At 45.7% G+C, this 14,400-nt stretch overlaps 1 pseudogene across 1 annotated transcript; it reads right to left on the reverse strand.

Moving 5' to 3' along the window:
* Positions 1 to 1,328: 1,328 nt before the first annotated feature.
* On the reverse strand, positions 1,329 to 11,440 carry LOC122676694 (annotated as a pseudogene). Its single transcript, XR_006335631.1, has 8 exons — positions 11,378 to 11,440; positions 10,999 to 11,074; positions 10,529 to 10,593; positions 10,124 to 10,225; positions 9,947 to 10,033; positions 9,121 to 9,216; positions 8,923 to 9,033; positions 1,329 to 1,841 (listed from the first exon to the last, which is right to left on the reverse strand). The product of XR_006335631.1 is annotated as a glutathione S-transferase Mu 1-like (transcript).
* Between the last annotated feature and the right edge of the window lie 2,960 nt (positions 11,441 to 14,400).

Below are 14,400 nucleotides of genomic sequence, written 5' to 3' on the forward strand. Positions count from 1 at the left end.
AGGTGAGCAATTGAGACCATATGGAACAATTTGAGACCAAAATGGAGACCACATGGCCTGCAAAGACAAAAACATTTACTGACTTATCAGTTTCATTAGCTTTTAGTTTACTGGACTTTTTTGTTAGCAGTTTCACTTTTTTAAATAATCATTTGTTTCTTATTTCTTAAAATAATCATGTATTTCACATTATCCTTTGCTACCTTTTTATTCAGTGAAATAATCATGTATTTCACATTATTCCTTTGCTACCTTTTTATTCAGTGACTGCAAGAAATGACCATCTAGACGAACACCCAACAGGACTCTTCTCCAAAGCTCAAGGCCTATCAGACTTCAGGCCAAGTTAAGACTTAAGGCCATGCCATAACAAGGTCCAACTCCACCATCCAGCCACTCTTTGAGCCTGCTAATCATACTGTTATCTGATGAGTCCTACACTTTGCAGGTATCCTAACATAAAATGGAACACCACCTCCTGATTGCACAGATAGGCTACACTTTGGCCCTGCACACTAGACCTGCCCATTTCAGGTCAAGTTATCCAAGACCCAGTTACAACCTAATAAATGCTTAAGTTAGTGAGACCTAAAGTCTTTCCCCCAGACCTACAGATTTTAAATCTTCTGAAATGTATTCTTTATCTCAAATGGCTATAACCATATTCAGATCTGTAAATCCATATAATGACTGTAGAGTTTGCCAGGGTTTTAACTAGAGATAATTCTTTTATATTTACAATTTTAATGACTATTTGCTGTTTGCCAGGCAGCGTAATAGATATGAGATTTAAAGTCAAATAAGATATTGATTATCTCCTTAGTGTCTTTATGGTCAAGTTACAGAGGAAAACAGGTAAAACAACAATTATAATACAGTGGGGGTAGGTTTTATTGAGATATGTTATAAGAACGCAGGGAAAGCTTCTAGGAAAGGGTGACAGAAATGAGTCCACCAGGATCCCACACCATCAGTAGACTACTCAGACCCCTTCCCCAGCACCCGAGAGCCCCCTAAACCATGACACAGAGTGCTACAAGCTAAGGAGGCATCCCATGAATGCTGAATTAAAGAGGGAACCAGGCACAGAAGGGCCCCCCTTCGGTAGAGACCCAATGCTAAGGAACAGAGGTGCATGAAGTGGAGATAGAAATGAACAAGCAATAGCATAATCCCACCTGTGCCCAACCTCCCACCACACACACATGCATGCCCATCCATATGGCCCTGCAGTGGACAACACTAGGAAAAATAGATACCCCTACACACCCAACACAGTCAGTCATGACTCCAGGAGGCCCCGAGAGAATAAGACAAGACACAGCAGGTGTGATTAAGGCTTTATTGGGGATCAGACAGGCTGGGCAGGAAACACACAGGGAAGCAGGGCTTGTACACCAGACCAAGTCTGGTCTTCAGACCTGCAGCGCTGGGAGTTCAGAGCAGAACCCCGTGGGCCAGGGGTCTGGCTGGGCTCCTCACCGCAGAAGTAATCATGGAAGGGAAGAATAGTCTGGGTGGCTTTAATGCAGCAGGGATAATGTGGGGTAGGGGAGGAACTTTGCTCAAAAATAGTGGGAAACAATCTTTAAAGTAGGGATGGAAAGGGGTGTGGGAGGGAGATAAGGGGGCCAAGCAGCCCTCTAGAGTGAACAGAAAGAGAAAGAAAAACACCAAAGGTTCTGTGTGCAGAAAGGTCCGCCTGGTCTCCGGGGCCCTGGCTCCTCGCGCCCGTCTCCTGGTTGCACGCACTACTTGTTGCCCCACACGGCAAGCTTCAGGAACAGAGGGCCTGGGAGGAAGCGGCTGGACTGCATGTAGGCAGAGATCTTCTTCAGGCCCTGAGGGTGGGAAAAAGAACACCAGGCCTCAGGTCTGCTGCCCCACTGGAACCCAGGCAGCTCTCCCCACGTTTGGGACCTGGGGTACAGCCCTTCCATGTGGGAGTCAAATGTTGGGGCAAAAGATAGTCTTCTGGGGTCCCCAGCTCTGGAAAGCTAACTCTTCCAATTTCCTGTAATTCATTTGACATCCAGACTTATCACATACAGAGACTTTATACTGTATTAGGTGCTACGTATCTACTAGACATGACGACATAGGTTCAGAATCTCTACATGACTCCCCTGCAAGATGGGTTCTACTGAGACTATTTATCAGAAGGGAAACTGAGGCACACAGAAGATAAGCACCTCCCTCATGCTCACACTGCACAGAAGTAACATGGCTAGAATGCAGCCTGTTCTCCCTCTCCATTCTGAGTCTCTCTGCTGCACCCCCTCCCCCATAGCTGAAATCAAGGAGGCTCACTCATCATCCACTTACACAAACAGTTAAGTGACCCTCAGGGCAGTTGCCCACCATGCTGTTCCATTGTGCGGGCTTTCCTTGCCGGTAGACAGGTTTGGCGACCCCCACAGGGCCCAGAGAAGACTTTTCCTCCCACTGGAAGGTTACAAAGAGGAGGAACATTGGTACCAACAAGCCCCCTTGTGCCGGTCTACTTCTCTACATATGAATACGAATTTGGCTGAATTCTCTAGTGATCTCAGATTTACCATCTTGGTTGACAATCTTGAGTTTTCTTCAGTGGTAGATGAAAATGCACCAGACTTCTCAGTTCAGAAATATTGAGAAAGTACCCAGTGGAGAGAACAGGTCAGGATGAATAGATCAGGGGTTGGCTGGTGTCTTTCCTAGAATTGACCGCTTTACTAGAGTTGGTAGGAATATAGTATAGATACTACAGGAGAACTCTTAGCTCTTTAGATAAGGAACAGAGCTCCTCCTGGCTAAGCAAGGCTTTCCCAGGCAATTGAGAAACTTGTAGCAGAGGTAGAGGCCAGTCCTCATACCATGCAGCAGTCCCGTAGGGAAACCCACTCTTGAAAGAAACTCGCCCATCTGGGAGACGCACACAAAAGGTTTGGTGATCCTGTGTTCCCAGTGCTCACAGTGATTTTAGACTGTCAGAAGGAAAAACTGAGACATGTATAAAACCTGAAATGACTATAGGGTGACAACTAGGAGAGTTAAGCTCACAAACAGCAGAAGGGCCCACTACATACAGCTATCAATAGCAATTTGTCCAGACAGACTCTGAAATGGGAAATCACACTTTCTAGGCAAAAGAAAGAGGGGTGACCGGTTGCTAACCAGTGACTAACACCAACAGGTTTGGTACATTACATATGAAGCTTAAACTATACGAAACAAGATCTTGTCCTAAAAATCACCAATGTGGGGTTCTTTGACATCACAAAATTGGGGGTTTTTTCATGTACATAGCTAAAGAAATGGACTATAAGATCCAACAGACTGAATAGAAGGTCTGTTTCAATTTGTATTTAGAAACTTCTAAAAAAGAAAATGAGAAAGTAACTTCTTTCAGAAAACCAACAAAAAATTGCTTGAAATTTTATCAGAATTTTTAAAAGGCCCCTGAAGCTGGCCCTGCTCTCTACTGCTCCTCTCTGCTCCTCTAAGTATATTCTGCAATGCTCTCCTTCATGCTATTCAACTCTCTCTGAACTTCCTTTTTATAACACCAAAATCAATTCCCACAAAAGCAACAATAATTCAGACGACTTGGTAAAATTGTGACTATTTTGGCAAAAATAGTTTTTAAAACTTTTTTTTTTGACCTTAAGGAAACAAAAGACCTTATAGAAGGAGCTTGCTTCATCTCCCTGTGCCTTTGAGACATCAATGTTCTACCGCATCTTCTTAGGCATCTTCTAGTGCATTTTGAAAGATTAGTCTCTGTAACTATAAAGGAACACAGATGGTGAACACAGCACACCACGCTGCATAGACTGCGATTCCAAGTCTTTTTGTCCAGCTATGTGAGAATTAGGTAAATGTGTCATTAGGGGTCCCAATTCATAAACAGTCTTTGTTGTTGCAACCTTCCTTGTGTCTCCTTGTACAACAAAGGCCTTTACTTTCTTAGACTATATTTGGGAGTAAACTTCCTGGTTCTTGAGAAGGCTGCACCCTTTGCACTCTCTTGAGGGGATTCTTCTTGCCTCTTACAGGTTTGAATCACAACGAAGAATTCTAACAATGGATCTTTTAAACTGGAAAAACGTCTAAATTGGTAAATTTTTAGAGACCTCTCATTGTAAATAGTTGTTTTATTGGTACCCATGGAAAGATAAAATTAAAAGGTGGATATTCACAATATTGATAACCAGCTATATCCCATTAGAAAATTAAAAGTTTAAATTTAAAAAAAATTTAATTAAAGATGGATACAAAGAAATATAATCGTTGCTAACGTTAAGAACTTCCTTAGTTTCAAATCAATCAATCAACAAACAAAAGTTGTTCATAGAGCCTTATTTGTGGTCTCACACTTCCCCTCAATTGATCTTATAGGTGCTAATAAAAACAATAGAATAACTAAAGTTACTTAGGTTAATAAACTAGGGAATAGATAAAAGCTGAGGGGAAAATCAAGTGATTTCTTCCTACAAGTAGGAAATTTTAAAGGGACTGGTCCCAATAGGATAAAAATCTTTATATGGTTATTAAGAGATGAGATAAATGAAACAGACTTTGATGGCATGAAAACAAAAGTTTTGATACAACACTACCAAATGGGATGTTTTCGATGGGCCAGAAAGACCCCTTTATCAGTCCCCCAAATATTAAAGGGACCCAAACAAGCCCACTCTACTTACCCCAGTTTAGAAAAATTTTAAAGGTAAGAGGGTAAAAAAATTACACTGAGATACCTGACCAGCAATTGCACAGGGCAATAAACCAAACAATCCAGCTAAAGACTGACAAAAAGGCCTGGATCCCTTGGCTCATCCCATCACTGGAGCCCAAAACCTTTTATATAGGACTGGGTATAAAATGGCCTGGGAAATAAAAAGGGAAGTTTCTAGGACTCCTTATAAGACCAAGAGTTGCTAACAGAGTTCTGACAAGGGCTACAGTTAAAGGTATAACAGTTGATAGAACTGAGATTTGTTACAGATAAAAACAAAATCTGATGCCATATAGGATCTGTTTCTTTTACTTTAAGCATTGCTTCCCATTGCTTTTGTTCACTAAAAGGACACTGGCTATACATAATAGCCTACAGAGGGAAACCCTGCCCCTCTCTGCCTGAATGTTAAACCAAAGTACCTTTGTTCAAGACCCTGGCTACCTATGGATGGCTACAGGAAAGAAGAAATTAACATATCCCCTTCACAAGGCTGGCCATTCCAGAAGACATTTGCAAGATTAATGGCCTTTTTACTTTACTTTCTCACCAACCCACTCTCAGTTCTATAAAACTGAGGCATATGGGCATCCAGACCCTGATAAGTTGGTTATTTGGGGACATTTGCCTGCCATCTTCTCAGTCCACCAGCTTTCTGAATAAAGCCACATTCCCCCCCTCAGCACCTTGTCTCCCAGATTATTGGCCTGTTGTGCAGCAAGCAGACCAAGCTTGGACTTGCTAACATATTTACAAGTGGTATATTTGAACAGGCTTTATGTAAGATGGTTACATTTCTTTTACCTGATTATACTGTGGGGATATACAAACATGTCTCACTGGGGAATGCTCCCCTGCCTGGCATAAGACAGGGCATATAATCTGCCTCTCAGGCAACGTTAATTAAACATAATAAAGGAAACTAATAGGGTTACCTAAGCCTACAAACTATGAAATAAAAATTGCAGTCTAATATTCAGGGCCTCATAGAAGCAATAATGGAGTTTGGTCTGGGGGGTTTGCTTGGTTGGTTGGTTTTACCTTTGTTCCTATGATAAATTGGCCTGAGTTTGACTTGTGCATTCAGAAAGATGGCCTTCTGCAAACATTGGAAGACATGATACATTGATCCCTATAGTTCTAGAATACAGAAATCTTTGGTTTCCAGTTTAGTTGGAAATTTTCCTACTGATATAAAAAAGCAAATGAAAGAAAACGTAGTTGGGAAAATCAATCTTTTGACATCATTTGGGTGGCAGCCCAGTTCTTCAGAGAATTAAAAGCAACTGTGTTTGTCTTGCAAATCTCCACATATCAAGGGACTTCCCTGGTGGTCCAGTGGTTAGGAATCTGCCTTCCAATGCAGAGACTCAGGTTCAATTGCTGGTTGAGGAACTAAGATCCCACATGCCCTGGGGCAATGAAGCTCTCACACCACAACTACGAAGCCCACGAGCTCTAGAGCCTGCACTCCACAACTGGAAAAAGCCCAAGTACCACAATGAAAGATCCTGCATGACGCAACTAACACGCTGTTGCAGTCAAACAAATAAATGTTTTTTTAAAATCTCCACATGCCAGAAATGTAAATACAGCTCACAATGACCTGAGACTAAGCAGGATTAACTTTATAAGGTAGAACCTGACACCAACGGGAAGAAATAACAAAGAGGCCTCTTTAAACTCAAATGGTTGGAAAGGCTTCTTCACTCACAATATACTTAACAGCCTCTTTAAGGGTTTGTCAAAAATGAGTGCAAGGACTTCCTTAGTGGTCCAGTGGTTGAAAATCTGCCTGCCAATGCAGGGGACATGGGTTTGACCCTGGACTGGGAAGTTTCAACATGCCCCAGCGCAACTGGGCCCATGAACCACAGCTACTGTGCTTGGGCTCTATAGCCAGAGCAGCAACTACTGAAGTCCGCATACCTAGAGCCCATGCTTCATGACAAGAGGAGCCACTGCAATAGAAGCCGGATGACCACACTAGAGATTAGCCCCAGCTAGCTGCAACTAGAGAAACCTGTGCCCAGGAACAAAGACCCCAGCTGAGACAAAAATAAATACATATTTTTTAAAATCTATGAAAAAATAAGAATGAATACAAATCTTATTCTTTTTCATGAGGAGTAAAAAGCCTGAAGATTTTCCTTCTTTATTGGTTATAAAAAGGGATAAGCTGCCACCAACTGCAGTCACTCAAAAACAGGCTACCCTGAGGAGAGCTCAGGATGAAGAAAACCAGGATAAAACATTCTGTGCTTTGGACATGGGATCCTACAGAGAGTTAGGATGCATCCCAAACTAAGAATTATAGTGACCTAAGATTCACGCATCTTCCTACACATAGAAAAGCACTAAGTTCATTAATTTGAGATGTTGGTGTTTCAAGGATTAGCACTAATCTTTTATCAAGATGCATGCTTGGCTATATGTATTTCCTAGTCAAAAATTCATATATCTTCTGTCTCCTACCCTACATCTTCAGAGTTCTTTGAGAGGCTGTCTCTTGTCCTCAGTAAGGTCTCCAAATAAAACTGTAACTTGCTGCTCTTAAGTTCTGTTTTCCAATCAATATCTCATATAGGAGTATTTGTTCTTCTCTTTATGCAAAAATATTCTCTTCTTCAGAAAAGGCTCCTAGGTTCCCAGGGTTTGCATAGACAGATGGGCCCCTAGCAAAGCAGAGGCGCTCAGAAAGTGCCCAAGCAACTTGCAGAACCACATCTCACCCAATGACTCAGCAAAACATGGATGAAACATGATAGGAGGGTGTGAGGCACCAAGACTAGTCCAGGCAACACTCTAATTATTCCACTGAAAGGACACAGACCAACTGCCTGGCATGGGACCAGAGTCCACTCGCACTGGGCCCCAACACAACTCATCCCCAATCCCGCTGGAGCTGACCAGGCAGCAACACTCAGGTGCACCTGTGCACCACCTTCCCAAGACAGACAGTGCCCAAGAGTTCCCAGGACTCCAAGATCTAGGCCTGCCTGTACCCCACAGCCCAGGGCCCAACAGGCCACACACTGCAGGCCACATCTGTCCCCATCCTCCCTGCTGGGCAGTCACCCCAGCTCTTGCAAAATTCTCAAGGCAACAAGTCTTGGACCAAAACCAGAGCTGATGAGAACTAGCTGAGAAAGCAGATTTCATGATGAGGAGTGGGAATACGAAACAGATTGCAGGCTGAAAGCCTTTAGGACTAGAGCCTCAAATTCCCCAATCCATCACAAAGCAGACTTCTTTGCTCTCAAACTAGTTGACTGAGGGTGACAATGATGAGCTGGGAGGTGAGGTCAGGCTGTGCTCCTCCAGAACCAAGGTGGCCCCACCCATACCACACGGCTTGGGGTCCCTGTAGTTCTCCAGCTGCGCTGAGCCCAAGAGGCTGAGCACCAAGACTGCATGACTTCTGTACCCCACTGTGCCTGACACAGTGTCTCATACAGGGGAGAGGATCAGATCAGTGAACGTGACTTAAAATGAATGCACTATCGCATCTCTGAGATGGAATCTGGAGTTAACATGAAGGAAAAAGGGACAGGAGGTGAGGAGTGAAGGAACTGTCCACCATAAGAGGTGTGAAGATGAAATCCTTGCACAGGACACCTCTGTATGTACCCAAATCCCAGCACCAACTACAGCCCTGAGAATCTCAGAACAACAGGTGAGGGCTCAATTGCTGCAGAGCCCTTTAGAGATCAGGAGAAAATATTGTCTGTGTTTTTACTACTTGTTATCAATCCTACTGTGTCTCACTCTACTAATGCCAGCTTCATACCATCTCCTGAAGGTTCTGCTTCCTCCACACTTTCCAGAGCTGTGAACACAGTCATGAAAGGGATCTGAGGTCTCTTTTTCCTATAGGAAATGAGGAGCCGCTGATGCTATCTGTGGAAGTTAGACACTCTGACTGGGAGCCCAGCACAGCTTGTACTGGTTCTGTGACCTGCAGAAACTACTTGTTCTTTCAGGTTGACTCCTTATCTGTAAAATGGAGAGGATAATTCTTCTATCAAATAGCAATGTTATATAAAGATTAAATTTGACACAATATATATCAGCTGCTGAGCAGATATTCTGGCATAAACCAAGTTCTCCATAAATGCTATTCTTCATCATATTTCCAACTAGGAAATCAGGGAGAATAAGAAAGAGAAGAAAGATGTAAATACTAAGGAGTTCAGGGGAATCACCTCAAAACGAGCAATGAAGTCTTTCAGGTTTGGGAATGCATCCAGGCACTTGGGCTCAAATATGCGGTGCATGTCAAGGACGTCGTAAACCAAGAAATCCACATAGGTGAGCTGCAGAAAAACAAAGCATGAATGCGGACCTAACTCTGAACCTGGGGAAAATGACAGCTACCCCGCCCCCAAAGCCGTCCAACTTACCTTGTCCCCTGCAAACCAAGGCCTCTTCCCCAGAAACTCTGAGAACAGCTTGATTTTTTCAGGGATCTCCTTCAAGAAACCAGGCTTCAGTTTCTCCTGAGACACAAAACAGCTGTCACCACCCTCACACACAGACTCCCTGGCAGAGAGCAGTCCTCCCAGGGCTGTGTCTGATCCCAGCTGTCAGGTGAGCACTCATGTCCCTTGACTGTACATGAGTCAGGGCCCAGGGGCAATTTAACCCACCTGTGTTCACCAGACTCCTATGGGTACCACCTCCCATCTGTGAGAGGTGATGGGAAGACAAAGGGCAAAACCACACCGTTCCTGAACCTGTCACCACTCAGCTCCAGACACCTGCCCTGGGTCAGACCAGCAGTGCTGTGAGACCTGGTGGAGCTTGGTCCTCAGACCTCAGGCTGATCAACACTAAAATGACTAGGAAAGAAGTCCTATGTTCCAGTACAGGAGACTAGAATGGTGTGGACACCTGGGCAGTTTCTGGACAGTTGGAGAGAACTGGAAGCTGAAAGGAAGGAGGGAGAGGAATAAAGTCTAACCCTGAGCTGCTCACTGGGCACATGTCCTGATCCCTGAGATGCCAAGAAGCAGGCTATGTGGTAAGGAGGAAAACATTCTGTTTACGAATTGAATTTCTATCCAGGGGAGCTGGACTCCTCTTAGGATTAGTGGGATACTGAGTCAGAGCTTCCAAGGAAATGTCTTGGTGGATCACTAGCTCCAAGAAGATCAAAATCTAAAAGACCAGTAGATGAGATCCTGACATGCATCTTACACCCTCTACAATTCAGTGGGAAGGACTCACAAAGTCAGGGCTATAGCAGATCCTGACCATGGCAAAACGGACATCCATAACTTGGTTCTCCAAAATGTCCACACGAATCATCTCCTCCTGTTTCCCCACCTGCGGCCACACAACAGAGACTCAACCTCAGCATCCCATTCCAGTCCAACCCAGGGCATGGCCACCTGTACCCTGAACCCGACTCCAGCCCTACTCACACATGTTGTGCTTGCGAGCAATGTATCGAAGGATGGCATTGCTCTGGGTGAGCTTGTGAGTCCCATCGATTAAGTAGGGCAGCTGCAAGAACAACAGGGTCTGGTTATTTGGGCCACCAGACTCCCTTGTACCCCCTCCGTTGACCAAGGGCAGAGATGAAACCTGGCCCTCACAGAGCCTAAATACTATGGTGGGCACTAAATAATGTGCTGTAAAATGGAAGGATGAGCTGGGACACAGAGCATCATGGAAGGGCAGGGCAGAGAACCAGGAAGCTGAGAGACAGAGCAGAAGGCACCTGCTCCTGAAACCTCTAAGCCAGGAAAGGAGATGGATGGAGACACTGTCCACTCCCCCTCCCGGCATCCCAGCCCCTGCACCTACATTGGGGAAGTCCAGGCCCAGCTTGAATTTTTCATTCAGCCACTGGCTTCTGTCATATTCGGGAGCTGAGAAAAAGAAGATGCAGTGAAACAACTTCCCACAAATCCAACCCTCCTTCCCAGGGAACCTACCAAGGAATCAGAGGCAAGACCCTCTAAACTAGTGGATCTGGAATCTGAAATGGGTTCTAACCTCACATGGAGCTTTAGGGGAAAGCACACTTAGAAGGACTTGGAACATCCCTGAGTTGAGGCTTACAGAGAGCTAATGCAAGCACTAAGTGGAGCCCAAGGGGCTCTCATGTCCTGCTTTGGGGGACAGCTGCACCCCCAAAGGGTTTGGGAAGGGGCAAGTCCCTTTTCCAGCTGGTGGAGTTAAGGGATGGGAGCAACAAAGGCAGAACATGGGTTGCTTGGCAACAAATCAGCATGAGAAGGGCAGAAGTCAGAATAGGAAACGGATTGCATTACCATCTCCTACCGAGTACTGTCTCTCCTCATAGTTTGTGTCTGTGTACTCCAGGAGAAGGCGGATGGCATGGGCCAGCTGGGAGAGATGGTGGGACAGAGGGCAGACGTCAGTCTTGACTGCAAAACTCTCACTGTGCCAGGTCACTTCCACACCTCCAACTCCCTCAGCACCATCACCTGCACCAGCCCACCCACGCCACACACACACATGCCAACACCCAGATAAGATGATCGGGCTGAGGGGAGAGGGGCTCCGCTGCAGCAAGTCCTCTGGGAGTTTCTGGTTTGAAGCGGCCTCAGCTTTGCAGCATTTTCCCAGCGTGGCACAGCATTTCTCCATCCGCCTCCACTTTCCCCGCCCTGGAGGACCCCCGCTCACCCCGCGGACGTCCCAGGAACCCAGGATCATGGACATGGTGCAGGTTATGACGCTCAGAGTGCAGAAGCTCCAGCGCAGTTAGGCTTGAAACGTCTTCTGAATCCAGGAGAAAGAGGGCTCGTAAGCACCCGCCCCTCTTCTGGTCCCCGCCCCCAGCCCAGCCCCTGACTCAGCCCCCGGCCGGCAGAACAGGGTCTACTCTTCTCTCAGCAGATTCCTTTGGGAGCCAATCCCTGGGCGCCTAGAGATCAAAGGCCGCCGAGGTCGGGCTCGCCTGGTTCCGGACCCCAGTTAGAAGTCAGCTCACCGGGGGGAGTTGCCAGTGCCCCTGGGAAACAAGCCTGAATCGTAACATTAAATCGGCCTGTGTTACAGGAAGATGAGAACCCCAGGCAATCCTAACGCTCCCCCATGATTTGTAACCCTAACGGTCCCCCATGATTTACAATCCATGATAGCTGCAGTCTTCCAGAAATGAGTATCAGTGCGGTAGGAAGAGTAGACAGGAGGCAGAGAAAGGAAATGTGGCCTCCATGTCTTCCTTTCAGGGACTGTGGAGGACCCGGCCCTCCTCGTGTGCCTAAAAATAAAGATATAACATAAATTAATCAAGTAGTTTATGGCCTCACTTGTGAATCTAAATCCAGATTCATGCACAGCAGAGAGGGTACCCAGGTGCAGCTCCAGAGATGTCCTGACAGCTCCATGTCTCTCACATTGATGGGACAGTGACGGGGAGTGTGGTAGGAATGTGACCCAGGGGAGAAGACCTGTCCTCTGAGTGGGTGGCTCCAGAGGGTGTCCTGAGAAGGGTGGATGAGTCCACACAGGACCAGAGTCAGAGTGACCCAGACACCCTTGGCTGCCTAGATCCACAGATCCCAGCCCTCACCCTGCCTCCTGACTCAGTGTGATTTTAAGAGAGTGATCTGTGCCTTTAAAAAAATGTTTATTGAAGTATATTTGATTTACAGTCCTGCTTTATTTCAGGTGTAAAACAATGTGATTCTGTTACACATAAGCATACATTCACTCTTTTTCAGATTCTCTTCTCATATAGGTTATCACAGACTACTGAGGAGAGTTCCCTGTTTCCTTAGTCACTCAGTTGTGTCTGACTCTTTGTGACCTCATGGACTTTATGTAGCCCACCAGGCTCCTCTGTCCATGGGGATTCTCCAGGCAAGAATACTAGAGTGGGTTGCCATGCTCTCCTCCAGGGGATCTTCCCAACCCAGGGATCGAACCCGGGTCTCATGCACTGCAGGCGAGTTCTCTACCATCTGAGCCGCTAGGGACGCCCAGAGTTCCCTGTACTGTATAGTGTGTCCTCGTTGATTATCTTTCTTATATATAGTAGTGTGTGGGCTCAGAGTCCTTTGAAGTTACTCTGTGATCTGTCGCTTGTGGTACAAACTGCACAAGGACAATGTCCTACCTGCCAACTTTCCTCTTTGAGGCAGAAGGTTATTTCAAAATTAGGAGAAAAGGACATTGGGTGGGCTGTGGTTTCTTTTGTTTATTGAAAGGATATTACAAAGTAGTGGATGTAGGAAACAAATGAGAGGAACTTTGAAAAACAAACAAATTTTGTAAGTTAAAACACAAAGTTGTGCTCTGTGCTATATGCTAAGTTGCTTCAGTCAAGTCTGACTCTTTGCAACCTCATGGACTATAAGCCCCCCAGGCTCTCTTTCCATGGGATACTCCAGGCAGGACTACTGGAGTGGATTGCCATGCTTTTCTCCAAAAACACAAAGTTGGTATACTACAAAAATATATGTTTAAAAAATAGAGCTTCCCAAATGGCTCAGTGGTAAAGAATATGCCTGCCAGTGAAGGAGACTCAGGAGCCATGGTTTCGATCCCTGGGTTTGGAAGATCCCCTAGAGGAGGAAATGGCAACCCACTCCAGGAAATCTTAAGGACAGAGGAGCCTGGCGGGCTATGGTCCGTGGGGTCCCAAAGAGTCGAACACGACTAAGCACAGCACAGCACACCACTTTGTAGAATAGAAAGGCATGAACCATTGTTTCAAGAAGATTCAGATCACCATGGTATAGTATGGAGTGGGGCTTGGAAGACAGACTTTTTCTGCTGCTGCTGCTGCTAAGTCGCTTCACTCGTGTCTGACTCTGTGCGACCCCATAGACAGCCCACCAGGCTCCTCCGTCTCTGGGATTCTCCAGGCAAGAATACTGGAGTGGGTTGCCATTTCCTTCTCCAATCCCTGTTAAATCACAGACTTAGAGTTTGTACATCTCTGCTAAATTTGGAAGCAGAGAGTGTGTCAGTAGAGACCAGCAGAGCTCAGTCCTTCTATGGATGGTCCCAGCCGTTCCTACCCTGCCTGTCCTCAGGGCTCAGCTCTGGGTCCAGACTCAGGATGTGGCTCAGGGTCAAGTGGATTCTCTTGTCCTTTTGCCCACAAAGAAGCGATGGAGACTATGGTCACCAAAAGTGCTGACCTTCACAATAGTTAACACATTTCATAACATAATAAGGAATTACAATTCTGACCTTTCTACATCTTAAACTTACAGGAATAGCACTAGATTACACTGAGAAAATTATTTTCCAAAGCTACATTAAGCACAATAGCAATATTTAAAATAGGTAAAGCAGATGCTGTAACATAATGTAATCTCATTCATCCATTTATCATTTACCTTTATGAAAAAACAATCACTATAATTCTGACATATAGCAGCACCATAAGTAAGACCATCCTGGGTAATAAAGGCTGGAAGTCTTCTGGGAAATACAGGGAGGAATTTTTAAATATGGAAGAGATTTTCAGTGTTCAAACACCAAGGGGCGCTGAGAGGGAGGGAGGTTGAAGGCAGGAGAAAGAGGCAGAGTCTGCTAGGACAAGGAACTGAGGACAGGAATGGGCCCCGAGCACAGGTGGCCCCGTCAGGAGGAAGACGTCAATTCTGCAGGAGGAGGAGGAGGACTGGCTGAACAGGCTCTCAGACTCAGCCCCCAGACCCAGGGGTCCCACCGCTGGGGGCAGTGGGTGT

The sequence above is a fragment of the Cervus elaphus genome, chromosome 20 (genome assembly GCF_910594005.1).
Source record: "Cervus elaphus chromosome 20, mCerEla1.1, whole genome shotgun sequence".
NCBI classification, from domain to species: Eukaryota; Metazoa; Chordata; class Mammalia; order Artiodactyla; family Cervidae; genus Cervus; species Cervus elaphus.